This window comes from Talpa europaea, assembly GCF_964194135.1.
Source record: "Talpa europaea genome assembly, chromosome: 6".
Taxonomy (NCBI): Eukaryota; Metazoa; Chordata; class Mammalia; order Eulipotyphla; family Talpidae; genus Talpa; species Talpa europaea.
Window position 1 is genome coordinate 58,388,097 of NC_140072.1, and position 22,813 is coordinate 58,410,909.

A 22,813-nucleotide genomic window follows, 5' to 3' on the forward strand; every position below is an offset into this window, starting at 1 on the left:
GGGCTCTCGGTGTGGATATTTCTGGAGTTGGAGAAGCACAAGAGCAGCTAAACCATGCACATGGGATAATTTCAGTGGTAACCTGGAAGAAGGTAGAGAAGAGCTTCTTAAGGAAGAAGTGGTCAATGGTACCACATGCTGTGAATGTTAAGAGGACTAAGCCCCAAGAAACCCCCACTAATTTGATACAAGTGCTGAGCATTCCAGTGGTGTGCGGTGGGGACATGAAACCTCACTAAGTTATCAGAAAGGGGAAACTTCCCTTTCAAAATAGTGGGATATGGGGATAATTTCTGAATGTTTGAATGTTCTCCCTGCCACCAGGAAAATCCCAAGATCCTTAAGGGTACCAGAAAGTATCCTGCTTTCCAAAAGACTGGAGCTTTAGTCTATGCTACCATTTTGCCTGAATTTTCCAGGCTCCCTTCTTTGAGATAGAAATTATTAACTATGGGGCCTCCCCGGTGGCGCAGTGGTTGAGCGCTGGGTTGCGAAGCTGCCTGCAGCCTCTGCAGTGCCGGTTCGATCCCTGGCTGCTCCCCGGCCACCAGAGGAGGGTCCCACATGGCGCGCAGACCTCTCCTGCCGCCCGCTGCTCCCCTCAGCAGTGTACTTTGGTCCCTCTGCCTGCTCTGCTCCCCGCTCTGGCTCTGGTGAATTCTCTCACCCTCCCGCGCTTCTGACTGTACCCAGTGCTTGTATAAATAAATAAATAAATCTTTAAAAAAAAAAAAAAAGAAATTATTAACTATGACCTGCCTGTCTACCAGCATCCGTGACTACTGTTCTTTACTCCAATACATGTGACTGAGCCTCTTTTGTCAAGTGTCAACACAAAAAGTTTGCTGTCCTGATAACATTAACATTACTATTTAGCCTTCCAAGAATCTCATTTGGCACTTAAGCAGAATTTGTCTGGGTTCTTGATGAAAGTTTAGACATTTTCCAGATAACACAAACTTCCCAAGAAAACTTGGGAAAATATTTCCCTAGAAATATTTGTCTACAATGTGGACAGATCTGTTACTTTCTACAAAATTTTGTATCCCTCCAATAGGTCCAATGTGTGTGGAGTTCTTGGATGTCTTCCTGGTTCTTGGACTTGGGGGCATTCCCTAGTTTCCTAAGGTAGAAAATTGTTTAGTAAAAGTAGTGTATTTTCATTGTCATGAGATTTCCTCCACAGGACCACAATTTTCCATAAGCTAAGAGAAAATCCCCAGAAGCAATTTATCAAGAAGGACATCAACGTTTCTAAAGAATCTAAGTCAGCTGAATAATGACTTTTGGTCAAAGGAAAAGTAAAGACACTCGTAGTACCTTGCAGTCCAGGGATAGAAGCATATAGTCAAAAAAATTGTTACAGGGCAGCCCCGATACAAAATGGGGTGCCTGACTGTGGGTCCTCACCAGCGCTTAAAAGGACTTATCAATGCTCTACTGCAGACACACGAAAGGTTAATAAAAGGTTTATTTACAAGGGAAGGGCAAATGAGGAAATGTACAGCTCAGGGAGAAAAATGGGAGACAAAGTTTTAAATGCATCCTACCTGATCCGCCAATCAGGAATCCTAAATGGCGCTCTGAGAGCTGGCCGCAAGCCAGGAGCCGTGAAGCCAGGAGGCAAGCGACAGAGTGAGAGCCCCAAGGCCCACATGTTTGGTTTTTATGCCCAACCTGGCTGCTTAACTCCACCCTCAGGTCCCAGCCACCTTCCCTTTGGTGGTAAAGGGATTTGTCTTTCCCAGTGTCCTGATGGCTTTGGTCTGGAGTGGGGGTGGAGTCCACAAAACCTGTATGGTATTAGTGCAGGACATCCTTTCCCCCTAACAAAATGATACCCTATGAGTATCTCATTGGACAGATCATTCACAACCTCAGCCTAGAAACAAAGCCTCATTGAGCAAGCATCCCATTAATAATGCTTCCAAAGCCAAGACTGTTGTAATTTATAAATTATCTTAGTGCAATACATCTCTTGAATTAAACTTAGGGCAATCTCATGTCCACCTAAATTCCTGTTAATAGTGACCCAAATGCAGAGATAAAACTCTTTCAACACAGACCCAGTTCATCTCTGATCAATCCAAAATCCTGAGGGAAAAAAAAAAAAAGCCAATGTCATGTACTAGTCAGTGTCATCTCAGAGTCAGATACTGTTTAATCTGGTTCATAAACCAACTCAGATAAAACCACAGACCATCTCAGACAGTTCTAAGCCACACCCGAGTCCAGAATGAAGTTTAATCATTAATCCATTCTTAACCCAATTAGCTAGAGTCACACGCCTTATGAAGGCACATCCCTACAAGGTCTCACCCAGAGAATAATATAAAATCTATACTAGTATGTTTTAGAAAGAAAGAAAATCCACCCTGTATCTTCACAAGGACTCAGAACCTTCATGAATCAAATGTTCTTTTCATCTAGTGCAGAGACAGGCCAATCCAACCTAGAACTTAGATGAGGGATGAAATGAACTAGTACAGTCCAAGGTCTGACATGCTCAGAATTTATAAATGCCCAATGAAAGACTATTTCAGACAATTAAAACCTAGCACAAAACTAAACACAGAAATAATTCTATTCTTTTCTACCCATTTGTGATCAACCTTAGCATATTTAAGACCAGGGTCTTACTCAGACCACTTTAAAACTGAAGACAGCAGATGAAATCTACCTAGATCTGTTAAGACTATGCTATTTCAACACTTTGCCAATGTGTCAAATTTCCAAAACAGACCAGTGATTCTCAAAGTGCATGAGCTCACATGGATGGAGGAGCATATATGAAGGGGTACAGTGAAGGTGGAGACAAAGAGGTTTACTCATTTTCAAATAACCAATGGAGACTTCTCAAGAAACATATCTATTAAATGTCAGAAATAGTTACAGGAACTTCAGAAACATATTTTAATATAGTCTTCGAGTGGGCTATTTCTTTTCTCTCCTTACTTCATACCCTCTTCTTCTCTGTTGAGACTTAGTAAAATAGGTAGACAGGCTAGATGGTAATTCTCATACACTGATTACTCAGCTGGAAAGTACATTAACAGATAGTGTAATTGTATATCAAGTTATTTGGGGCAAAGCACAGCTCTGCAATTGTTATAGGACAGGGAGAGGGGCAGCCCAAACCCCGCAAACCTGCCTATTTTAAATGGGTTCTGCCATCCGCCGCATCAACAGAAAACAAAGGAGACTTTAAGGGGAAGGAACTTTAATAAAACCAGGAAACAATACAGGTAAGGCAGAGTCTAGTTTCTAAATGAAGCACCCAAAGTTACCCATCCCCTCGTGGGTAAAAGTCCATCCAAATGGGACTGGCCCAGAGCAAGGCCCCAAAGTCTAAAGCATCTTCCAGTGGGGACCCACAGAAAAGGGCCAGAAACAACCAGACAAGCCCGGAAGGAAAGGAGCAAAATCAACATCAAGATAATAGCTGCCATTGTCCCCTCCCCATGGATCTCACCCACATCTGTGTCACCCAGTCCACAACCAAAAGACAAGCGCAGTTTCTTCACGTGTCTCTAGGCTCCATGCGCTTCCTCCAGGTCTTCTTCTGGCTCCATCCTGTTTCCTTCCTCAGTCTCTTCTGCAGCTTCTCCTCTTCCTGCTCAGCTCCACCCTCCCTTGGGTGGGGTAGGGAACCTCCCCCTTTCCTGGGGACCACCCTGTTGCACAATTACTGACTGGGTGATATCACTAATATGTTAAATGACCTACCATCAACATAGCCTCTCATCTCCAAAACAGAGACAATAAAATTACCTGCCTCATCAAGTTGTGTGGTTTCATGAAACAATTATTTCATATGTGCTCCTCAGGAAGCACACAATAGATGTTGAATTTTATCGTTATTGTGGGATTCTGAAAAAGCACATATGAATTTCTCCTAGAGGTGAGAAGAATAAATGTAGAAAAACTTCTTTTAGAATGTCTCATTTTTCTACCACCAGTGAAAGAAAGCTGTTACTGTACCATGGACACTCACATCATATTATCTACTTTGAGAGTTTCAAAGATGAAGGGTTTAGTTTTCAGAACAGTGGGAACTGATGCTTTCCTAAGATGCATGTAGAAAACAAATAGAAACTATGCATTGGGCTGGCAATAATCTATTGGCAGGAATGCTGTTTCTGCTAGCCAAGAATTCATGATAGCTAAATTCTGAAGAAATATCTGAGTAAATGTTTATAATCTGTGATTATTCTTTCTGATACTGGTATTTTGTGTCTAATGTTATAGTCAGTTATGCTTCTTTCTGACACTGGTTTTTTGAGATCTAGTAAACAATAGAGAAGAATCTTTGTCATTTCTCCATGTTAACTCATTCATTGATTGAAAAATAGTTTTTGTCTATCTACTATAGGGAGCCCCTGTGCATACGCTGAAGATACAAAAATGGATAAAAATATTGCTGAGTGGTTGGGAGACACAAATGTGTAAACAGATTTTGATACAATGGCATATTTAACTCATATTCATTAAATTCAACATGCCCTCTTTACTCCACTATGGAATTCTCAGTGCTGCACCCTTGGACCACAATGTTTTCAGATGACTTATCCAAAAATGTGAATGAGTTAAGGCAGCAAATGTCTCTTACTACCAGTAAGGTGATATTCCTTTCCTATGAAAATCCAAAAGTGATTGGGGCAGAGGTCATGACAAATATACAAAATTCTTGGCTATTGAGACTACCTCCAGTCAGAGTGAAAGGAATTTATAGGATACTTGTCCCTACTCAGAGCCCATCATAGATGATCAGGGTACAAACAGCTTAGGGGCAGACCTGTGGCTAATAACAAGGTATGCATTAACCTGATGAACTTGCCTCTGTGCATTGACTTCTTAAGGAACTGTTTGGGAAATTGTCAAAGTTGGATTAGCTTTCTGGTGCAGATTTTCAGTCAGTTGAATGTGTGTCCAAAATAAATGTCTAAGAAGCAGCTTTACCCTGGAACCTTAAATTTGAAATTATCTGTCTTTACTGTGACCAATATAATATAGGGAGGCAATAATGTCATTCATCATTAGAAGGTCTCCAGGTTCTCTGGGATAGGATTGATTCCTGAAGCTGGAGCAGACTCCACTGAAAATAAGTATAGATCAAGTCATGGATGTGCTGCTACTCAGGTTTATTTTTTCTCTCAATTATATTTGTAATCAAGGGTAAGGTCTGACCTGCTATGAAATCTTTATCACAATAATAGTGTGAAGTGTGAGTTTAAACTGAAGAAAATAATGGAGTCAATCAATTAACAACAACAACAAAAAAGTTTAAGAGTTCCTACAGCACAGGGAAATTATCTTGGATTGAAATAGAGGAAAGTACCATGGGATTATTAAAAATCTAAGAGACAACAAAGAAGAAATAGAGACCCATACCCAGAACACTGTCCTCTAGAAACCATATTTGCTCAAAGGCATAGGGAAAACCTTGGGTGATAGATCAATAGATAAGAAGATTTTAAAATTTGGTTGTCTAAAAGCAGAATTTATGAAACTAAAGGGTGGAAAGAGTTCATCACAAACTTTCTAAGTAATGGGATCTGTTTAAAATATAGTTTTAACCATGCAGTCAATTTTCAGGGACTGTGAGAAAGAGAGAGGGGGAAAAAAGGAAGGATAAACATCCAAATTCAGCAAGCTCTATGCATACATAGTGGCATTTTTGGAATACTTTCCTCACATATTGATAGTTCTCCGTAAGTCATGTTCTCCTAATATAAAATTATAACAACTACTACATTTTCTTGTCTTCATTATTACTACAGTTCATATATATATATATATATATATATATATATATATATATATATTAAGTGGATTTCTTTTCTTCAAGATTTCTAATATCCCCTCCTTCATTCCCAATTGGTATGGCTGCTTTATACATAATTGGAAAATTAGATCCAGAGGTATTTACATATGTGGACTTTATACTTAGGAATGATGCCTGGCTGGAAGCTTTGGAAATCATGGGAGTAAATGTTGAACTATGAGTATGCTTAGGTACTACCCTGAGTTAAGTGATAATGATAAGAAATTAAGATCAAGGATGGAACCAATGGAAATACCAGAATTTTAAAGGAGGTTGACAGAGAAAGAGGAACAAGCTAGGGAATGAGACATGGTAGGGAATAATCGTGAGTATCGACTGAGTAAAGAAAGTGAGAAGATAAGAATTGAAAATTGTTTATTTAGCAAATAGGACTTCTTTGGTAACCTTCACGAAATGAGCTTAGTTGAAATGATGTTAGAAAAAAAGAGGAACACTTAGAAAAAGGAATAAGGAATTCTTAGAAATTAAGCACAAATTGAAGAAAACTGAACAGAAAAAAATGGAAAATTAGCTAGAAGACCTTTAAAAAATAAATAGAGCAAAAAAAAAAAGACAAGATAAGAAAAAACATAAGCTATATAATGGATAAGTGCAGGAGTTCCAACATCTGAATAACAGAATTACAGGATGTAATAAAGGAAAGGAAAGAAAACAGTACAAAGAAAATTTTCTGGAATGATGTGCTAGTTTGAAATGCCCCTCTGAGTCTCCAGAACAAAATCTACTCCAAACTCACCATTAAATTTAAGAAATTTGGGACAGAAAGAATTTTTTTATAATCCTCTAAAGGGGAAAAAATCAGAGTACACGTAGAGGAGCAAAAATCAGAATGGCCCAGGACTCCTCAATAGTGACACCTGAATCCACTAGATAAGGGAGCCTTGAAATTCTGAAGGAAATCATTTACAGTACAGAATTCTATACAAAGCCAAACAAGGAAGATCTCATAGCTAGAACACAGAGAGCCCAACTGTGACGTTAATTTCACATGTCAATTTCACTAGGCTTTGGTGACAATTTGTTTGGTCCAACACTGATTTAGATGTTGCTGTGAAGGTATTTTCTAAATGCTGTTAATATTTAGTCAGTAGACTTTGATAGAAGCAGATTGGGCATAATACCTTCATAATGTGTGGGCTATACCCAATCAGGAATCACCCAATCTCCCTCTCTCTTTGTGTATACATGATATTTGTTCTATTTGTCTGAAGGCCTCTCACTAATGCCCCAACTCAAGCTCAAGACAAAGAGAATTCTTAGGATGACAGCAGAGGGATGTCCCAGGGAAGAGAGTATAGCCAAACAGAAGCAGAATGAAGGTTTCCTGAACGGATACTGTGAAGAGGGAAAAGAGAAGCTGATAGCCACTTTCATGTCATTGACACAAGAGAGCTAAGTCTCACCTCTAAAATAGAAAGTCAGTGGATAATGTGAGACTGATGGATCAAAACATATCAATGTGTGTCTGTCATTTAGAAACATGGTGATATGCCAGTGCTGGAAGAATTAGCTAAAATAGCTGAAAGCAGATGGTGACAGGGAGCTATGGAGAATCATGGGGCAAGCAATGGGAACATTTTCTGATATAATTTTTAGACAGTTTGATTTTAAACTGTGCCTTTATAATTTTGAGTAAAAATTTGCGTTTTTTAAAGTTGAAAGTCTTCAGGTTTTGTTAAATATTCTGCTAAGAAATTATGATAAGTTTGTTTCACTCTGTTGGGCTGTTAGCAAAATGGAATACCATGTTGTCTTTAAAAGTGGTAATCATATGGACAAGATTCCCATGCATGGAGATTTTTACTTTAAAAAGTTTAAAAATTAGGGCCTCCCCGTGGCGCAGCGGTTGAACGCTGGGTTGCGAAGCTGCCCGCAGCCTCTGCGGCGCGGGTTCAATCCCCGGCTGCTCCCCGGCCACCGGAGGAGGGTCCCACATGGCGCGCAGACCTCTCCTGCCGCCCGCTGCTCCCCTCAGCAGTGTACTTCGGTCCTTCTGCCTGCTCTGCTCCCTGTTCTGGCTCTGGTGAATTCTCTCACCCTCCCGCACTTCTGACTGTACCCAGTGCTTGAATAAACAAACAAACAAATAAATTAATTAAAAAAAACCCAACATGCCTCTAAAAAATAAATAAATAAACTTAAAAAAAAAGTTTAAAAATTAAGTAAGTTAAAAATAAACAGAGCATGTAGTAATTTATAAACATTACATGCAACACCAGAAATCACCCATGCACACATTTGCACACACTTGCATGCACACAGACACATCTTATGTGGGTTATGTTGGCAACTAGCAAAATAATTCATGTGGAAAAGGGCTCAAAAGTAAGTTTTACAGATCAAATAGTGTTAGAGACATGAAGAGTAAATTAAAGGAGAGAATGGATTCAGTTAGTGTGAAAAAGATAACAGTGAAACTATTAAAGAGACCTGGTATAAGGGAGTTGGGGCTGGGAGAAAACAGACAAGGTCGAGGGAGGTTTTAGAGTTTGCTTGTTAGTGTAATTTTTTTTTTAAGTTAGAAGATGTTTAAGTTGGTATCATGACTGGGATAGGATCCAAGGAAATGAGGTTGAAGAGAGAGAGGAAAGGGGGAGGGAAGGAGAGAGGTGATGGTGTTGGAGTGAGGACTTAGGAAGAAGGGCATGAGGGAGAGGTTAGCATCGGTCACAGAAATAAACAACTATATCACAGGAATCCTACTGAGGGTCACAACGATTTTCACTTTGTCATTTTGATCATCATTTTGTGAATGAAACTTGAAGCTTGGAGAGGCCAAATAATTTTCTGTAAAAAAAACTAAGGCCTGATAAGTGAGAAAGCTAGGTTGCAGGCTTGTACTTATTTACTTACGCCCTTTCCATCATGTGACCTTTTGTACAGTGAAAAGGATGTTGACAAAGTTCTAAGTGCAACATGAGAGCTGAAGTTTTGAAAGATTAAGTTTAAACATACTAATCCTTTTTTTTTTTGCAGTTTTCTCCCACTGCTCAAGTTCCTGGTAACTAGATCTACTGCATTCCGTTCATAACACAGTATTTGGCAGAACAAAGTACTTAACTCTGATATTTCTTTATTCTACCACTGGTTTTTATATCATCAATCTTCAATGGACCTGAATATTTAAAATCATTTAAATGACTGTACCATGTTTCGACAAGTGGATGATGATTCTTCTTCCTTTGAATTCTGCAAGAGCTGACGATCTTTGAACTCAAACCCAGGGTTGCTGCTTTCTTTACTTTAAAATTTTTTGTGCAAAAAATAAAATTACTCATGCAGAGCATGTACAAAGGGAACTCAAAACTCTCAAATAAAGCAGTTGCAATTGTATTGCATTTCCATGAATGTGATGGTCTCCAGTGGACACACCCCGTGCTCTGAAGGGTGAGGCCTCAGGGGGAGCAGAGATGTTGGCAGACCCACCAGGGTCCTGTCAGTGCTGTCAGGCACTCTGTGCTGCCTATGTCTGCCGACTGGCCTGTGTTTCAAAGAATTTGTGAAATGGGAGAAACCAGTGCAAAATTCTGGGGAATCAGATTCTCAGAAAGCCTCCTAAATATAGCTTTATGTATGTTTAGGGTCAAAGGCAAAGATTATCTACTAGTTGGAAGCTAAGGGTAATTTTTTTCAAAGTATTTTTTTTATTTTTAAACAATATTTGCTTCCTCCCACACCCTCAGATTGAGTCCCCATAGAATTTCCTTCTCCAAGGCACCCATGCACCATCACACAGTCCTCTGTGCTCCTCCTCCCTCCCTCCGATCCCTCTCCCTCCTCCTCCCCTGCAGTATGTCTCTGAGTTATAATTGTCTGTTTTTGCTTTGTTGTGTTTTGTACTGTTATTATTTTTTTACACTGATGTCTTATTTTTTTCCCCTATATTCCTGCTATAAGTGAAACCATCCGATATTTTTCTTTTTCCTTCTGACTTATTTCACTGAGCATAATTCCTTCTGGCTCCATCCATGTTGCTGCAAATGGCATGATTTTATCTTTTTTGATTGCTGTATAATATTCCATTGTGTATATATACCACATCATCTTGATCCAGTCATCTATTTTTGGGCATTTGTATTGTTTCCAGGTTTTACCTATTGTAAATAGTGCTGCAATAAACATAGGTGTACAGGTGTTCTTTTGAAAGACTCATCTCCCAAAGCAGTGCTAGTGAAGGCAAAGATAAACACCTGGGATTACATCAAACCGAAAAGCTTCTGTACAGCAAAAGAGACATTAACCAAAACAGAGAGACACCCCACTGACTGGGAAAAAAATCTTTGCACTCCAGTCAACTGATAAAGGACTGATCACAAAGATTTAAAAAGAACTCACACTGCTCAACAAAAATAAACAATCTGGTCAAGAAATGGGCAGAAGAACTTAAAAGACATTTCTCCAAAGAGGAAATGCAAAGGGCCAATAGGCATATGAAAAACTGTTCAACATCCCTTGTCATCAGGGAAATGCAAATCAAAACCACACTGAGAAACCACCTTACACCAGTAAGAATGGTACATGTCAAAAAAAAAACAAGCAACAGGGCCTCCCCGGTGGCGCAGCAGTTGAGCGCTGGGTTGCGAAGCTGCCCACAGCCTCTGCAGCGCCGGTTCGATCCCCGGCTCTTCCCCGGCCACTGGACGGCCACTGGAGGAGGGTCCCACATGGCGCGCAGACCTCTCCTGCTGCCCACTGCTCCCCTCAGCAGTGTGCTTCGGTCCTTCTGCCTGCTCTGCTCCCCGCTCTGGCTCTGGTGAATTCTCTCACCCTCCCGTGCTTCTGACTGTACCCAGTGCTTGTATAAACAAACAAACAAACAAACAAATAAATAAATAAAACATGCCTCTATTAAAAAAAAAACAAGCCACAACAAATGTTGGTGAAGATGTGGTGAAAAAGGAACACTCCTACATTGCTGGTGGGAGTGCAAACTGGTCCAACCACTATGGAAAGCTGTCTGGAGTTTCCTCAATCTGCTAAAAATGGAGCTACCACATGAGCCTAAGGGTCATTTCAATCCATCTGTAGATGAATCTTCCTGAAGGAAGTAAAGTGGGGAAATATACATGTGCCTGGAACTCTGAATAGCCAACAACTATCTTCAGCCCCTGAAAGGGCTAAACCTAAGTGTGTTCGCTTCTTCCTGAGATGCTGGCAAACGAATCCTTTTCACTTCTCATACTGTGGACACCCTCCATTTGAAGTACAATAGATGGAGAGAAGGCAGAGTCAGTGCTAAAAGCTTTGTCAAAGGACTTTGACAGTGCTGGGGAAGAAAGGCAGGACCAGCACCATGAATGAGCTGTGGTGGTTTAGGGGTGAAAGGGAAGATGGTGGAGTACTAGGTTCCCTGTCCACCAGGGTTCTGCATGACCCTAGTGGAGATATTAGCACTGGCCAGCATACTGATCACTTGCTCCTATACAATAAACTACCCCAAAGGTAATGACTTAAAACAATGATTATTATTGTTCATGTTTCTGCAGGTGGACTGGGGCTCAGCTGGATACCTCTTCAGGGTGTCTCGTGTGGTTGCAGCAAGACACCAGGTAGGCTGCTGTCATCCAAAGCACCTACTGGACTGGGTGTTCAGCATGGCTGTTCACATGACTGGCAGTTGATACTGACTAGTAGCTACAAACCAGGTGAAATTTGAAATTGTAACATGTATCTGTGTCTTCACCATGGGACTTGGGCTTCTAACAGCTTGGCCATTGGGTTTCCTGAGAGAAAGATGCCCGAACATGCATTCCAAGGGACTCAGGCAGAAGTGGCGAGTCTTCTAATGTTTGAGCCTTGGAAGTCCCAGAACATCACTTCTGTTTCTCTCTATTAGTGAATGCAATTCACCCAGGCTACCTTAGATTTGAAGGGAGAGAACTGGACTCTGCTTTTTGGTGCAAGGAAAAGCATGTGTATGTTGTGAAGTGAAAAATAAAATTGATGGAGGCTACATTTCAGGAGTCTACCACAGCTTGTACAGGCTCCAGTCAGAGCATGACATGGTGGACCTGGAATGTACATAATGGGACGCCACAGATGGTCATTAAGTGCCCTCCATGCAATGACATCTGTGCATACCTCATTACATTTAATCTTTACAACATCCCTCTAAAGTAACGCTGCAGGTTGACTTTTCAGCTCCAGCTCTTCACTGCCCCCTGGATCCACGAGCTCTGCCATAACTTTTCAGTGCCTCTCACATGAAAACTGCACAAGGGGGACTTTTCCCTGTACCTTAACTTTTGGCCAGCCGTATGACTTACATTGGCCCCTGGGAGGACAATTTGAATAATGTAAACAGAGGTTTGAAATGTGCCTGCATTATTTCAAAGGGTGGTTGGCCGTACTCTCTGGCACTTTTGTCCTCAGCATAAGTAGAGTTTCTCCAAGGGAGAAACCTAGAGTTCCACCTAGAACTCAGAATGGGACACGTGGAACAGACTGGAGCCAGCTGGATTCATAACTCAAAGCAGAGCTTTTTGGCCAAGTCCAGCCTAGGTCAGCCAATTCCCAACCAGCTGACAACAGATAGGAAAAAAAGAGAAAGAAAGAAATGCTTATTATTGAATGCTACAGAGATTCTGTGGTTTTTTGTTTTGTGTTTTTTTTTTTTATAATAGTTGACTAATACAGTAGGCATTATTAGCTTCTTTTTCTCCCTTGAGGCTCTCAGCAGTTAATCAGCTTAGCTAAAAACTAGTTTTTGAATCCAGCACTACTTAATCCAGCCTCCCACCCTGTCTGCTATACCAGTGCCACAGGAGATGGGTTCAAGTGGTGTGAGCAAGTGCCTGCACTGTCCCCCTGGGGTGGGGAGTTGAGGAGACTAGTTCCTAGAAATCTAAGTGGAAATCCTCCCTCGACTGCTTCCCTAGGACCCTCTCAGGATTGCTGAGAGTTCTTACTTTGGGGGTGTGTGGGGTGGGGCGGGGCATTCCTGTGCTGAGTTTCACTGTTTTGAGCAATTTCCACGGAAGAGATGACCTGAGGAGGGAGGCCTGTCTGCAAGAGCTCAAGCATGAAAGACAGCATTGTTGGTTGTCTGCCTTGTGCTATTGGCTAAAACACTCAGCAGGTCCTGTGAAGGCAGTGGTCTCAAAGATTAACTCTGTGTGTGTGTGTGTGTGTGTGTGTGTATTGCTTGGCACTCTTCTCTATACCTCTAATACTCGATATCCTTTACAATGAGAATTAACAGAGGACTTGGCACTCATCTAAGACAACTTTTGTTATTTTTATAGATTAAAACAGCTTTCTTCCACATTCCATGCTTATTCTCTCAATGAATCATATTATGTGAATAAATGTGTGAGGGAAAAAGCCAAACCAGAGGCCCAGCGCTGGTCCCCAGCAGGTACTAGCTATATGTTTCCATGAGAACCCCTTACCTCACTAAGGCTCAGTTTTTGCATGGACATCATGAAGTTTTAACCACCTTACACCATGAGGGGCAAAGCTGAGCCTGGATAGAGAAATCCACACCTTTATCAGAGAGCTGGTGGATGAGCAAATCTGCATGTTTCTGGAATAAATATGTGGTGTTTGTTTTTTTAAGATTTATTTATTCATGTATACAAGAACCAGGGGACCCACCAGATGTGTGGGATGGTGAGAGGATTCACCAGAGACAGAGTGGGGAACAGAACAGGCAGACTGACTGAAATACACTGCTGAGGGGAGCAGCGGGCGAGACAGGAGAGGTCTGCCGCACCATGTGGGATTTTTGCTGGCCGGCTGGGATTGAACCCCTGCTGCGGTGGCTGCAGACAGCTTCACAGCGCTGCCCTCAACCGCCTGTGCCACCAGAGGAGGCCCAGAATAAATATTGTTAATGCACATCAAGAACCTAGAAAGATGATTTTTAATTTCCTTATTCTATATTAAAAATAATTTTTAAAATGCACCTTATAATTTTTAAAATGCACTGTATAATGCCAGGGGACTGCCTCTGGCATTATATACCTGCAATCTGTAGTGGTCCATGCTAAATCAGCCACTGTCCACCGATGTCAGATAAGATCTGCAGACAGAGGCATCAGCAGCTCCATGATTGTCTCTCAATTCCAGAGTTACCACAGCCCCATCACAGGGGCTGGTCGCATCGTGTCCATCAGCCACCTGCCAGATCCTCAAAACTCCTTGGCAAGTCCCTGGTGGGATCTGTCTTTGGCTAAATCCAAGATAGCACTTAAAGTCTATCTATTAACTCTCTGTTTTTCTCATATTCCCTCTGAACTGAACAAATAATACAAAAATAAAGCAAAAACTTGTCTTAGCCATGGAATGGGAAGGTGCCATGAAAGGTCATAAGTGGAGAACATTTTGCTACCTATACTGTGATAAAGGGCCATGTCGAGGGAAGTACCAGCCAGCTCAGGAGTGAGGCAAGGGAAAGAAACAGTTGCCTGAAGAGTAAGTTAATTGGACATAGAACAAAATATTCAGGAGAATGGAAGTGAAGGTGGGACAGAGAGCATCTGGGTGCAGTTGTAACTGGTGGCTGAAGCCAAAGACTGTTAGAGGTGGTGCCCCCTGGAGGGGAGAGTTTGTGAGGGTGAATAGCCCCAGGGGAAATGGGAATAAATACCAGTGGGGATCAAGACTCTGACAGGACATATAAGGAACTGTAGAAGCAGCACACTTCCCTTCCCCATACAGTGTTCAGGATTCAGCATTCGAATTTTCAGTGTTTTCTGATCTTCAGCAAATCTGGGGTCAGCCATTTCTGCCCCCACCATGCTGATCTTCCGAAAGGCTGCTGAGGGCCTCCAAAGGATGTGGAGAGGCTGCCAGCAGCCAATGTCAAAGAATAAAGGTTTGGAGGCTTTGCAGGTAGCTGAGGCACTGAAACTGTTCCCAGCTTTGCTGCTGTTACAGCCTGGAAGGGGAGGAGAAGACCTGGGGCCAGGTGCCTTGCTAAGCTGTGTGAGTGTGGGCCATTTGTTGGGTCATTTGACTGCTGCAGCTGCTGTTTTGAGGTCGCTTGTCTGGAGCTGTGCTGGCACATCTCAGCAGCTCTGGTGAACATCTCCTGTTGTGTCTTCTGCTGTCTTTGTAAGTTGGATCCTGAACTATCGTCTGGCTGCCCTGTGCTCCAGACCCTCAGTGGCAGGAAGATGCCATCTGGGGAGTCTTTGTGTATAGGACTTTAAAACACTGGACACTGCTTCAGGTGAGGTAAACAGCCATTTGTGCCTCCATAACTCTTTGTTTTCCTTGGTTTGTTAAATAAATCTCATTGTTGTTCTCTGAACCTGAGCAGTCTTGCAATTGTGTGAGTGGGTGAGGAACTCAGATGGTGAACGTTAAACTGTATGGGCACTGTCCTTGGCCAGTTTTAATGCCCTTTGCTGCCCTGTATCATAGTCACATTGCTGATGTACAAATGAGTGAGGAATGGGTCTGTGCCAGCCTGAGAGCTGCTCACTGCAGCAACACTCATTTGGGTGCCATATGAAGTAGGTTTTGACAGGTGTTGGGTTCAGAGAGTGGGGTCCTTGGGTTAACCCTGGGAAAAGTTTTACCAGAGCTCCCCTTTCAGCACCACACAGTGAATTTCTCTGTAAGACAGAGTCATTTAGATATATTTAAAAGAATAGGTTTATTACAGAGGGAGAGAAGAATGAGGAATGCTTGCTGAGACACAAGCAGGCAGAAAGAGCTGCATTTCAAGGGGCAGCCTTGTGTTTTTATCATCTCCTTTTGGTAAGGAGGGGGCTCATCTCTGTGGAGTAGTTAACTTTTGTTCACCTTTATTAAAAAAGATTTATTTATTTATGCATACAAGAACTGGGGTACAGGCCAGAGGTGCAGGCAGGGGGTGAGAGGATTCACTAGAGACAGAGTGGGGAACAGACCAGGAGGATTGACTGAAATACACTGCTGAGGGGAGCAGTGGGAGAGTCAGGAGAGGTCTGCTGTGCCATGTGGGTCACCTCCCTGGTGGCTGCAGATAGCTTCATAGTGCTTGTCCTTGTAAAGCTTAATTAACTAGATGGAACCTGAAAGGACCAGAGATTCTCTATTTGTCCTCAATCTCCATGGCTCCTCCTCCCTACTTGAGGAATTTGTTTATTTGATTTGACTAGGTAGAATTGAAAGGACTTGAGACTTTTACAGTGGTCCTCAATTTCCATATCTCTTTCCCAATCTGTGCTCCTCTGGATATTTTCTATAGTTAAGTTTATTATTATGTTATTTACTTCTACACCCCCCCCCCTCCAGCTTTTGGCCTTGTGAGCCAGTTTCTGGTCTTGTGATGGCTTCTTTCCAAATTTTCTACTCCAGCCTCCATAATTCCCAGTTTTCTTTTCATGCAGATGACTTGCAAGACATGCAGCAACAGGGTGTAATAAATAGCCACTCTCTGCATGGCAGGGGACATGGTGCAACTAACTTCAGCACCACTGCCAAAGCCCAGTAAAGGGAAATATTGGCTATCATATGGATAGCACCAGTATTAAGGCTGCCTTTCACCATTTCCAATGCAAATAATGCCACATTCAGAGCTCCGGAGGATGAAGTGGATGGCAGTCGCCATGGGGCAAAGCCTGACTGCCAAGAGAAAAAAACAGAGTGTGATGGGCTTTCATACTACTTCCAACCAAAACACACATGTCAATTGCTTCAATGGTTCCCTAACTAAAAAGCTTTTTAGTTAGGAGACCCAGATAATTTCAGGTAGTCAAATATAAAAGGAGAAACATGTGTCCTGTTGGAACATCCTGGACTTGCTAAGGCTGTGTTGGGGAGATTCTCTTCATTACTCACAGGGGTCACTGAAAGTAAAACAAATGAACACAGGTACTTTAATTGATTTTATTCCCTGCTTTGTCTCCAATGGCTATAAAAACCTACCATATTGGAAGCACTCTGTAATACTTGTTAAATAAACAGCATAAAAAGTTAAAAAGTAGAATTACAAATGGGATGTGCTGTCGATGATGCTCTTAGTTAAGGGCATGAGCTAGGAATTTTGATCTAAATCCTGTGGATCAAGACAACACTAGGAAAGAGGGTGGTTAAGCAGACCCAACATAGTTTGATTTAAATGTATGGTTCTGTATACTTTGCTGGAATTTGTTTGTTCTTCCTGATATTCTTCATAGGTTATATTCAACTTTTGGATATTTGGAAAGTGTGAACTCAATGATAGATGTGTTGGTCCATATGAAAGTTTCTTGAAAAAATTGACTTTAGGCTAAGATTTATTAGTGAATATTCTGGAAGTAATGGAGGAAAAGAATAGAAAACTTGGAAAGGAGACACCACAAGACCAGAAACTTGGCTTACGCAATAGCTGGAGCTGGATTTGGGGATAGAAGTGATTAACATAGTTACTAAACTGGCTGTAGAAATGAAAAATCCTTAGGGGGAGAGGCTCAGATCCAAGCAAGTGTCACACTGCTGTTAGAGAGTGTCATGTGGGCACAGACTAGAGGTGAGGATATGGAGATTGAGGACCATTGTAGAATTTCTGGTCCTTTTCAAAATCTACATAGCTATTAAAAATCAACAGAAACAAACCACTCCACAAAAGAATGAGCCTCTCCCAAAGAGAAGAAAACTGTAATCGTGCTATTTCTGCATTTGTAAGGGGCAGCAGTGCTTCTGCCCACCTGTGACTATGGCAGGTGCTTCTTTTCATGAACCTTTTCCTTTTGTAGAGCCACCAGCTCTCCCTTTGCAAGGCAGCAGCCTTCCTGCCTGCCTGTGACCTTGCTGATGCTTTACTTCATTGAGCTTGGCAGAGGCAGCTCTCTTCTATGCAAGTGTTCTTTATTCTTCTCTCCATTTTATAATAAACCTGCCCTTTTCTTTCTTTTTTTGTGTGTAGAAGAACTGGAGTGTAGGCCAGAGGTGTGGTGGGTGAGAGGATTCACCAGAGACAATGGGAGAACAGGTGGATTTCACCAAAAAACACCCCTGAGGGGTGCAGTGGGCAAGACAGGAAAGGTCTGCTGTAATGTAGGTTAGTTCCCTGGCTGGGGATGGAACTCTGGGGCCACAGTGGTAATAGCACTGAGACTTAACCCCTAGGCCACCAGGGAGGTCCATAAACCTTCCTATTGGATATAACTAAAGTCTGTCTTGTGGAGAAACTTGCTTGGAAAACTCACTAGTGTCGCTGAAAGGGAAGCTTTGATGAGACTTCCTAGAGTTAACACAAGTACCCCACTCTCCAAACCTAACATCTCCAAAAACGACTTCAGAAGGAAGGTTGGAGATTTGGTTTCAACTACTTAGTTATGTCAGAAATGCAATTGGGAGGACACTGGAAAGATATCCTCATAATGGGCAATGACTTACCTAAATATTTTTTGTTAACTTTTCCCTCTAATTCAGGTTTGTACAGGTTATTATCTGCTCCTCTCTAGTGCCTCTTGGCCTTTGGAAGTCACTGGAACTTCTCATGACCCTGTAAGCTAGCTCTGTGCTAGCTGCACTAGCACCTGCCCTTCCTCTTGACCCCAAAGGACTGAGGTGCATAGGACCAGCCACGGTTTCTTATGCATTGTCAGAATATGGACAGGGCCAATCAAAACAGCAAATGGGAAACTGTGCTGCAGACTTCCCAGCAGTGATTTAGAGTTTTGTGGGGAACAGGGTTTGGCACTGGCAGAGTTTAGAAACAGTGACTTCTCTCTACCGACCTGGCATCCTGATGCTGACTGAACTCCTTTTCACTTACACCTTTCTTCTGGAGACATGGGTCAAGGGCTGAATATTTGGAACCATCAGCCTCTGAAGTGAGCCAGCAAGGGGGGCTTCTGTCTTATGTTGGAATGAAAGCACTGTTTCTTTTCAACCACATACATCTACTTTTTTTGTCTTTACAACTTTATCTTATTTTTGTGATTTTACTTTAAAAAATTGCAATTAACTCTTGAATAAGTGTAAAGGCTATTTTAAAATACAAGGTAAAGTATAAAGAATTGTGATAAAACATGCACCCAAGAACACTCCTCCTCTCAATTTAGTTTTGCAGGAGAGGGAGAGTCCATTTGCCCCTCCATGAACCCTTCTCTCCCTCACAGAGATACATAGTTATACCGAAATTTGCATTATCAATCCCTTGCTTTTAACCATAGTTTATCTACTGTGCGTCTGTGTCTAAAATATGCGTGTTGTTCAGTTTTGCATGTTTTTGGACTTTCTATAAATATATGTATTTTTCTCCTGCAATTTAGGAGTTTTGAGTTCAACATGATTTTCTAGATTCATTTGTGTTATTTTTTTAGAGTCATTTGTGTTATGTATGACTGTGATTAATTTGGTTTTCTTTTTATGGTCTTTAGCATTCTACTAAATAAACAAATCACAATTTATCTATTCTATGTTGACAAACATTTGAATTTTTTCTAGCTTTTGCTGTTCTGAATTCTGCAGCTCTGACATTCTTGCACGTGTTTCTAGATGTCATTATGCAAAAATTTCTCAATGATGTTTGCCCATAGATTAGGTCATAGGATTGTCACATCATCAGCTTATTAGTAATGCTGAATTGTTTTCCAGAGTAGTTTAATCAATTCATGCCCTGATGCCCTGGTTGTTTTCCTCCATATCTTCTCTAGTACCTGGTACTAGTTTTGTTTTTTTTTTTCCATTTTCCAATCAAATGTGTATGAAAGGACATCTTCGTTTCAATTTGCATTTTCTTTATTACTAAGTAATATAAAATCTTGATATTTAGAGTCATCATTTAGAATTCTTTTCCTAGAAACCTATGTCCATTTTTTCTATTATTTTTTCATCTTTTTCTTGATATGTAGGGAATCTTAATAGAACTTTTTTTTTTTTTTTTTTTTTTGTGAGACCCTCGCTGGCGGCCTGGGAACGAACCAGTGCTGGAGAGGCTGCGGGCAGTGTTGCAACCCAGCGCTCAACCGCTGTGCCACCTATAAAGGGGAGGCCCTCTTTATAGAACTTTTATATTGACACTTTATCTAGTTTGTATGTTGCAACTATTTCTATTGCTTATGGCTTGTCTTTTCATTCAATTTTTGGAATCTTAAGATAAACATGTTTTTTTAGTAGAGAAATTTATCAGTATTTTACTTTATACTCTGGCCTGTTTCTAAAAGCTCAACAAGTATTTCCTTTTCTTAGTAGTAGGCAGTTTATAAAAGGCTTCTTATTTTGCCTTTTATATTTAGATTTTTTAAATGCCTGGAATGGATTTTTTTCAGGAGTCTGCTTTCATTTTCTCATTTCTTTTTAATCCTTGTTCTAATGCCACTTATTTTAAAAGCTCTTCTTTCCCCCTTGAACCTAGTATGCAACGTGGACCCTCTTTGTTTATATCCCTGTTTGTCTACAGATGTATGGAGCTATTTGTGTGCTTTCTGTTTTGTTCCATTTATTATTTGTATATTCCAGTACTCATATCACATTGTATTTTAAAAAATGTTTTTAGATTTTAAGCATCCTTGTTTATTTTTTCACAATATAGGATTTCTATATCACATCATCTTAATTACTATGTCTTTATATAATTTTGATAGGTCAAGTTCGATAATTTTGTTGTTCTACATTAGTAACTTGGCTATTTTTGGCCCTTTCTATAAGAGTTTGAGATTTTACCTTATTTGAAATCTAAAAAGTTGGCTTGCCATAGATTCATAAATGATAGATGACCCAAGAGTCCCAGGTAAGAGACAAAGAAAGGACTAGATGACGCATGACTTAGCAAGTATTGATAATCTGAGCAGGCTCATGTTTGTTTCAGTGCCTCTTGCCCATAGTCTCCTAGGAGTAACGCATAAGGTCTTAGATGGAAGTGGATTGCATTACAGAGAGGACCCTAAGCTTAGGAAACATGAATCTTTTATAAAAAAGATGTGTTTGCTTTTTGCTGTAAGAGTATGTCTATCTTTTAAGGTTGTTTGCTTTACAAACATCCTTGCAAAAAGTAGTTGAAAACAAATGGCAGTCACTTCTATTCACAAGATGTCTAGAAACACCAAGGACACTTGGAGAATTGTCTCTCAACTGGCCTTAGTCTTCCATCTATAGTTTAAATTTAGCTGGTCAAGTGCCAGACACACCTGGTTGGAAAGTAAGTTTGAATTACTCTGTATTTTGAGTGAGAGTTGGCATTCTTACAATATCAAATCTTCAAACTTGTTTGACTGTTTTGTTTAGTTTGCCTTTTTGTCTCTCAATAAAGTTTCCATAGAAGTCTAGCACATTTTTGTTTAATTTATTGCTAAGTAACATCATTTCTTGGCTGAAATTCCTGAAATGTCTTCCCATATTACTCAAAATAACACCCAAAATTCTAACAGTGGCCCACAAGGCTTCTCATGAACTGATTTTCCGTTACCTCTTTCCCCTCATCGTCTTTGACTCTCCTTTGTGCTGGTTGTGCTTTCGCCGCACTGACCTCCTTACTGTACTTTTAATACGCTACACACTTCTGCCTTAGGCCTTAGCATTGGCCATTTCCTTTGCCCATTGTGATTTTCTCCCAGAATGAGCAACATGGCTAGCTACTTAATTTCCATTTAAAACTATTTAAATATTGTTTTCTCATTGCTCCCCCTACCACCCTTAAATACCTATTAAAAACTGCAAGTTCCTGACATTCTTGATTGTCCTACCATGCCCTTTGGTGCATTTCCCATTGGTGCCTTTGATTGTCTATCCTACTATGTAATACTCTCCCACCAAATATCCTACTAGTAGTTACTTATGTATCTCTTACTTTACTTTGTTGTATGTCACTTATTTTTACCTTTTCTAGCTAAATATTAATTATATGAGCAAAGATCTTTGCATTTTTATTTGCTGGTGGATTTTACATGTGTGCAATAGTGCTATAATGTAGCAGGTATTCAAGAAAGATTGTTAAATATATTGTTTTCTTAGGTATGTCATATCTTTTACTGCTATTATAAATACTATTTATAAGTATTAAGTTTTCTTATGTTTTCTGCTCATATATATGAATGTGACTCATACTTGATTGTTATCTTTGTACACTGGACACTTTGGAAATCCTTTGACTCCCATAACTTATCTAGAGATTTGGTTGTGCTTTTCCACAGAAGATTATGTCACCTGAGCATAACAATAGGGTTTTCTTCCTTTCTTTCCTCCTAATCTTTATTTCTAACATTTCTTTTACTTGCTTTTCTAACTTTCAGTACAATGTTTCTGGAAGTTGTGATGGCAGGTGTCTTGTTTTTGTGTTCACAGAAATGCTTTCTTTATTTTAAGTGATACAGTAATTTTTAAAAGAGGGTTTCATTCAGTTTAATGAAGTTTCTTCTAATTTCAGATTTTCTAAAAATTGCTTGCATATTGTGAATGAATATTCTACACTATGATGTTATTTTGTTGAGCTGCAACACAAGATTGTTGCCTTTTGGTATTTATTTATTTATTTATTTGTTTATTTTTTGTGGGACCCTCGCCCGTGGCCGGGGAACGAACCTGCACTGCAGAGGCTGTATATGTTCATTGAAAAAAATATTATTAATTTTATTCTTTTTTTTATATTCTTAACTGCTTCAACTATAATTTACTGAAAGATTTGTGTTAAATTCTTTTGTTTGAAGATTTATTTATTTATGCATACAAGAAGTAGGGTATAGGCCAGAGGTGTGGGGGGTGAGAGGACTCACCAGAGAGCGGAGAGCAAAATAGGCAGATATACTGAAATACACTGCTGAGGGGAACAGCGGGCGAGACAGGAGAGGTCTGCTGTGCCATGTGGGTCAGCACCCTGGCCTGGGATCGAACACATGTTGCAGTGGCTGGTGTTAGCTTGACAGTACTATGTCTTTAACCCCTGTGCCACCAGGGAGGCCCTGTGTTAAATTCTTAGCTAGAATAGTAAGACTATTAAATTTAACCACAATTCTGACAAATTTTCCTTTATATATTTAGAGATGTATATAATCTAGAATTTTTTACATCTTCCTAGTGAATTAGATTCTTGTACTACAATAGTGACTAGGT